This window comes from Corvus brachyrhynchos, unplaced genomic scaffold (assembly GCF_000691975.1).
Source record: "Corvus brachyrhynchos isolate BGI_N302 unplaced genomic scaffold, ASM69197v1 scaffold1359, whole genome shotgun sequence".
NCBI classification, from domain to species: domain Eukaryota; kingdom Metazoa; phylum Chordata; class Aves; order Passeriformes; family Corvidae; genus Corvus; species Corvus brachyrhynchos.
In genome coordinates this window covers 8,155-15,315 of record NW_008240086.1, presented here as the reverse complement: position 1 = coordinate 15,315, position 7,161 = coordinate 8,155, and the positions used below count along the sequence as shown (strand labels likewise).

The following is a 7,161-nucleotide window of genomic DNA, read 5'->3' as shown; positions in this document are numbered from 1 at the left end:
GGCTGGCTTCACGGGAAGGGAAGGGAAGAACACCAAGCCCGACGACGCCCGCCAATGTTTCCAGCGTGGAGTCCCCGCGCTGCCCCTGCCCGGCCCTGGGAGCGCCGCGGCAGTATTTTCACAAAAACTGGGACTGGTCCGGCCTTTTCGGAACTTTTTCAGCGCTTCCAGTTAAAGGACTTAAGCCGAGTTTGCGTAACCCCCGGGAGAACTGCGCTGCGTTCTTAAACTCGCATTTCCAAGTGTCTGAGCTGCTTCAGCAAGGGGGGTAAAGCCCGCAAAGACATTTCCTCTCATCTGGACTGAATTTGCCATCTCCTAACCCCAGCCTCTTGCTAAACTTAGCGAAAGCATTGAAGAGCAGCAGAAAGTAACGAACTTAAAGCATTATGGTCAATTTTTTAGCAAATGATTCAGTCCTTACTGAACATGACATCTGCAAGGTGAAATCTACTTTGGAGGATGCACGAAAGGGAGCAAGGAATGGAATATTATGTCTAAAACCTAACATATGGGCAAAACCGCCCAAACAACCACAAAACAAGTAAATAAAGATCTGCTTCCATCACGATTTTCAAGGTGGTGAGGAAAAATACGGCAACCTACACTCAGAAAGGAACAGGCTGATTCTGCTATTTGGTATTAGAAAAACCTTCACACCTGTATCAGCAAAATGAAGACTTCTGGTCAGATGAAGGCTGAAGTTGAGATTTTGCTCTCTCTGGCTCTTCCTGAGAGCATTTCATTAATTAAAGTTACAAAAAATAGTAGGGTGTGCTTACAACTTTATGAATGAGACATTTTTATCCCTGGGAGTTTTGCAATGGACTTGAATGGAGCCAAAGTTTCCGTGTTCTGGATGTTATCCTACAAGATGTAACGCAGTAAATACTTTTATAAGGAGTAAATGTGCAGTATTTTCACTTTCACAGACATTAATAATCTCTCAGCTGCACTTCTGGAATATAACATGGAGTGGGAATCTGCTGATCTATCAAAATGTCAAAAGAAAAGGTTGTACATCTTTAGGAAAGAGTAAGAAAGACCAGGTTCCTTATCCTTGCCAACGTAGCCATTAACTTTCAGGCACAAGCTCTGTGCAGCTGTAAAATCTCTGATCTGTTTGTTCTCAGGGGACTTTAAATACAGTCACCAGACAAGCGCAGAAAAAACAGTTCACATCACAGCACACAATTACCGTTGGAGTTGATTTCAGTAGGGATGGAGTCCATATCCTCTGCATATCAAGGGATCAGCACCTTCCAGGGCCACTCAAGCCTTTAATCCACAAGTCCACATTCAGGAACCATTGTAATGGCTTAGAGTTTGGGTTTGCCTGCTGGTGGTTAAAACACAGTTAAATAAGAACCTGTTACCAGGGTCATGGCTGAGAAAATCCAGCTGCTTAAGGCAGTTTGAGCCATCCAAGGTGGACATAAACAAGGACAACAAAAAGCTGTGCAAATAAACTCTGCGGAGAAGGCAAAGTTGTGTGCGGAGATCAGCCGGGGAAACGTGACCCTGGGCTGTGAGGAAAGGATGTAGATTCTTATTGTTTAACATCAGACATTGAGGTTTAGTGCCTTTCTAGGGGACCTCAAATAGAGAGCGATTTGGAGACTGGCAGTTACCAGTCACATAAACAACCTAAATCTTTCTCTGAGGACAATGAAGTACAGGTAGAATTTGGGCTCTGTTAAGCTGGACCATGTGAATCCCTTCCCAGGTCTCTCAAAGACACAGACGTTAAGAGTAGAACCTGGTGTTTATTGTGTGTTTCTAGAAACTATAAAGTTTAATTGTTCAAATGAGGCTGCTAACAGATACTAATGGATTGCAGAGAAAGCAGGAGATAGGAAGTGGTGAGATATTCAGGGCCAATTTGTGCTAATGAGAGCTCATTAAGAGGTTCTTGAGATAAAGGTTCTGTCCAGAGGCAGTTAGTGTGGCTAAATTTAGTGGTTTGTGTAGAAAATGGGTTAAAATCCATGAACTATATCCTGTTGGGACAAACCTGATTAAATTTTAAACAGCGCTGACTTGCAGCGCTTACTGAGGTGAGGAAAAGGAAGGATGTCCTCAGCCAATAGTTTGGTTTCATAAGCTGCAGTGAGGGAGGGTAGTTACAGTCCCAAGAGCCTCGGAGAGGTTGTAACCTCAGAGGGAAGAACCATTGCGCTGAGACAGCTCAGCAGAAAGCTGTGAAAGTGATTTATGAATGTGAACTGAGAGTTTTAAGATATAGTTCCATGAACAACCATAAAAATAGCCCTCCCAGGTAATGAGCCAGAGTACCCAATATTGCTGCTTACAGCCTTGCACTTCATGCTGAAATTTGAAAGAGGAACTGATCACTCTGCACAGAGCAGGAATATGAGGATATGAGTAAGATCATGGAAAAATTGCTTATCATGATGGGCAAAGCAGATGGGCCAGAGACATGACTTTTTCAAAATGCTTTTCAGATGATTTCAGATGCTATGGCTTGCCACCAGGATTCCTTGTAAGGCAGAATAAGGTCTCTCCACCATATTTTTCTGTATTTCTGGCTGGTAGGACTCTCCTCAAAGGCATGTTCACAGCTCACAGGGGTCCTGGAAAGACGTTCCAGTGTCTGTACACAAGTCCACATAAAGACCAAAAATGGTAGTTTAATGCCCAGAGGTTCTTTGGGACTAACACGTATGTCCAGACATGAAACAGTAACAAAGGGCACATCAGGGTCCAAGCTGAGTTCTACTTATCTGAAAAAAAAGTACTCTCACCATCTTCCAATGTTTAGCCATGCTTTTGTCCTTCCTGAGAGAACAGCAAACCTCTCCCTATGTTCTAAGGGAAGAAAAAAATATAAATTGGAAATTAGGTAACTCAGTGCCTAAAATTCTCATACTGCATCCATTGCACAGTAATTTGAAGTTCTTATGTACTTCAGCACAATATTTCATGATAGGAAAATCCATCCCTGTTTTAGAGGAAAGACTATGGGGTTCGAATTATGCATACGCAGCAGGGCTGCTGCTTCTGTCACATAGCTCAGTATAACACTTCCCTTTACCCAAAAGGGGGATCACCTGGGACACAAGAGGTTGGATGGAGGCCTCCCATATTCCAAAAAATAATATTTTGGCTTGGTTTAATAAGTCCTTGTACAGAAATATTCTGCAGGGGAACAGGGGAAAACTGATCTACCCTTCTCTTTTCAAAGCCAATTCTGTATCTGGTAATTCTGGTCTTGCCAAGCTTGTGGGAGCCTCCCTTCTCTGCTGGCTGTCCATCCTCAGGATTGCCAGGCCACTTAGCAACACTTCCCAAACTCAGGGACTGTGGCTATGAAGGAACAAACCCAGAGCTGCATTATTGGTTCTTGGTCCTATGAAGTTATAAGGAAATCTGTGTCACTTCAGCAGCCACTGGAGAAAAAATGGCTCCCTGTCTGTTCCAAATCAGTGCCACCAAGTGAACCAGTGTCTCCAGCTTTTCCTCTTTTCACGTCTACTGCTAAATCAGTCCTTTCCTTGGTACATTTTGTACATTTTGGTGTCCAAATTTGCTTTGCACTGATAGGTTTTTGCTTAGATGCCTCTATTTATAGTGAACTGAGGTGAACTGTCTTTTTAACTTCTGCCTGAACTTCAGCTGCAGAAAACATTCTATTCCACCCCCCTCCCCCCTTTTTTTTTCCTGAGGTATTAAACACATATACCTCCACAACTTGGTTTTTTTAAGTTTTGTTTACTGGCAGGCTTTGGAAAATAGCCATTATTCTTTTGGTCTTAGATGTTTTGGTATCACCTGCTCTTCAGGTGATTGTATTGTTTGTAAAGTGAAGCTTGTAGATAGAAGCATTTTGTACAGACGTTGAGATTACTAAACTTAGTGAGAAGCATGAGAAGAAAAGAAAAGGAAGAGGAGAGATTTGGGAGGCTGCTTAAACTACTTCTCATTTGGTAATTCCAAATAAATATATGAATCAAATTATTTGTCAACACTATGCAAAGGAAACAGCTAATTATTCTGCTTTTGAAGTGGACTGAGTTTTATATGTGGCATATTAAACAGTGGAAAGTGTAATGACTCCAAGGATGCACATTCCCTTCCTTAAAAATTATGGATCAGGACAGGTTTTGCTGTTCTATTTCTGTAAGTGTTACTGAGTCAGCAATGGCTGTGGGGCTTTACTCTGTACACTGATGCTGTCACAGGTACTGTGAGAGAGATGCCTTTCTTAGTTTAAACCAAACTTCGCAATTTTACCCTTGCAGCTGCAGATTCCCATTTTTCATTGTGGGCCACAGCTGAGGGCTGTGGCTTTGGAAACACCAAAGATTTGTGATGAGCTGTTAACTTTGGTAAATTATTCATGGTAAATAAATATGTGACCAGTGAAAGGTTCAGATAAAAATGGAAGTTTCCTTCACAGTCTGAGATTGCTTTTTCATTCACTGATAACCTTCTGAAGTGCTATCACCATTTGAAGTCAATAAAGAAGTTGACTGTGCAAGCCTGCAAGAGCTCAAACACATGTAAAGATGTCTTTGGGTGTTTTCCATGATCTGTCCTTTTCCATTCTGTCTCCTGGCTTCTGACCTATCTGATTAAGTCAGATATCAACATTAGAGGATCTGTTCCAGCAACTCAGACAGCGCTGGGCATCTGCTCAGTGCTGTGGGTGACCTGTGCTGTGCTGGGAGGAGCCCTGGTTTCATCTCAGTGCTCCATTTTCCTGCAAACCAGTTCATGTTCTTGGAAGTTTTTCTCCTTGTGAATGGCAAGACAGTCTGTTGTAGCACTGAAAGGGCAGGATTTTGTCTTACCTCACTTTAATGCTCTGAAAACAGAGCATCAAATCCCAGCTCAGTCAAATTTCCTTCAGAATCCACGTGGATTAAACTACAAGGGAGTTTAATAGCAGATACCTTCTCATTTTTATGCTTCTTTTAAACTGGACACCTAATTTTTCAGATTTCCTGCTATGAGGATTCATTTCAGATGTGGCTGTTCAATGCAGTGCTGTGAATTCAGCCTTTTGGAAACATTACTGAACATTTATTGTCTATGAGTTCATGAAAACATTTATAACAAACGTTAGTTTAAGAATTTGAACAATTTTGCCAACCTGAGTGGGATTTTTATTATCAAGGAACTTACAAACTGATTTGTAGTGGCAAATATTGGAAGATTCCTCATTTGAAGGTTTTTCATAAATTCAAGTGTTTATGGAAATATTTTGGGGTTATTTAATATTATTTCATATTCCATTAATAACGGTATTTGACACAGACAATGAATTTCATTAGTTCCCACTCCACCATCAGCCTGGAATCTTTTCATGGACTTCTCTTGATCAGCTCCAGCTTCACACAACACAAGCAACAGGCAGACACAGGCAGGGCTGTGCACGTGGTTCTGTGGCTGGACGAGGCCAGTTATGTTACAAGCAGGATAAGTCTTGAAAGGTTAAGTACACCCATTAGGGAAAGTTTGCATCTGGACTCAGATCTGAACTTGTGGGATGAGCTGAATACTAATTGTTCTATAAATATTTAATATACCTGGCACTTTCCCTTGTGTAGCATCCCAAAGGAACCATCTTTCCTTCTCTCACACATACACACCCGTACTCTTCTTTCATTAAGGGTTCCCAAATACAGTAATTAGAACAGTCATCAAATTTGCATCTGACTGATCAACACCATTCCAGCTTTATTTCAATGTAATTGCAGTGGCCTCAGGTGCACTGGTGAACATGGCCCAGGGTTCAGGTAATTATTATATCAGAGACCATTGAATGAGGAAAAAGCAAGTGAGAAACTTTCTGGGATAGGAACCCACCAGGAAATAACCTGCTTGTAACCATAACAGGACCTTGTTCTTTTTCCTAATTTATACATTACATTTATCACAATTTAAAAAAAAAAAAAAAAGTTTAAATGCACGAATTCAAAGTTCACTTTTGTCCTGTGATACCAAGACAAGCTGCAGTACAGATTGGTAAATAATATCCCAAAATATTCTGGTTTGGGACAGAATTGCTATGCTATGCTCCATGGCTGTCAAAAATCCAGGTGCACTGTTGTCACAGGGCAAAAGCTCCTTGGAGGGCTATAGAGGGTGTAGGAACTTGTGGATTTCCGTGAGGATGAGGGGCTTTTGGTCCCCTTTAGCTATAGAAGCTGCAATTGTAGAGAAAGATTAACAGCTCCTTGCCCATGACTGAGGAGTCTGATTGCCCACTGCTCAACCCCACAGTGCTTCCCTTCTAAATGGTTGTCTTGTTTAAAAATTTCAGTATTTTCCTTTTACACTTCATGTGTGAGAAAATCTGGTAACTCTCATGGAATTTGTAGAGGGCTTCCAAAAAGGTTCAACAACTTTCAGCCTTTGCTCATGCCCTGGATTCTTTTTAGAAGCCTGCAGTAATCAAGTCTATTTTTTTACAGGAGCAAAAGCTTGGTTTTCTGTCATTTTTCTCTCAGCCACTTAGATTATGTGTGTCACAGTTCCTCCTCTTTTCCTACAAGAAATGGGAACAGCTGGACATTGTGATCTTCCCGCCACACTTTTAATGCAAAGTTTTCATTACAGAATATGTGTATTTCCCTTAGCTTCAACCTGCCCTCTCTGTAAGCATGGTTTGAAGAGCCATAGGTAAGGAACAGCAGCCTTTGAAAGGCAAGGATTTGCTGGAATATTCTGAGAAATGTTCTAATGAACTAACTCTCTGTGCAAGACAATGTTTTGATGACTGTTACAGTAACCTGGTCCTAGAAATAAATTAGATGCTGGAGCTGTCAACCATGTTCTTTTAAAAATCCACTACAATTTATGGCACAATGACCAAATCTGTCATGTAATAGTTGGGTGTAATTTACAATGTAATGTACTAAAATACAGCCACCCTAATAACAAACCATATAAATCACATGGGAAAGAAACAACCATTTGCCAGGGAAAAAAAGAAAGATGTCAACAAAGAGAAAAGGATTTCTTTTCAGCCTTCACCTACTTCAGGGTCTAACCTTGCCCCTGTGAAGTGCACTGCAGGAGTCTGGATCAACAATGGAAAATCAGAATCTTGAAAACAGACATTGTTAATCAGGACTGATGCCACTAAAAATAATGCTATTGTCTGGGGCTGGTGCAGCCATCAGCCCAAAACCT

At 41.3% G+C, this 7,161-nt stretch overlaps 1 long non-coding RNA gene across 1 annotated transcript in view; it reads right to left on the bottom strand.

Moving 5' to 3' along the window:
- Nucleotides 1-816: 816 nt before the first annotated feature.
- Nucleotides 817-7,161, bottom strand: part of LOC108449204 — an 11,951-nt gene continuing 5,606 nt past the window's right edge. Inside the window, exons 2-3 of the long non-coding RNA XR_001865332.1 lie at nucleotides 5,694-5,701; nucleotides 817-828 (exon numbers count right to left, since the gene is read on the bottom strand). This is a non-coding gene — a long non-coding RNA (uncharacterized LOC108449204). The remainder of the gene's footprint in view (nucleotides 829-5,693; nucleotides 5,702-7,161) is intronic.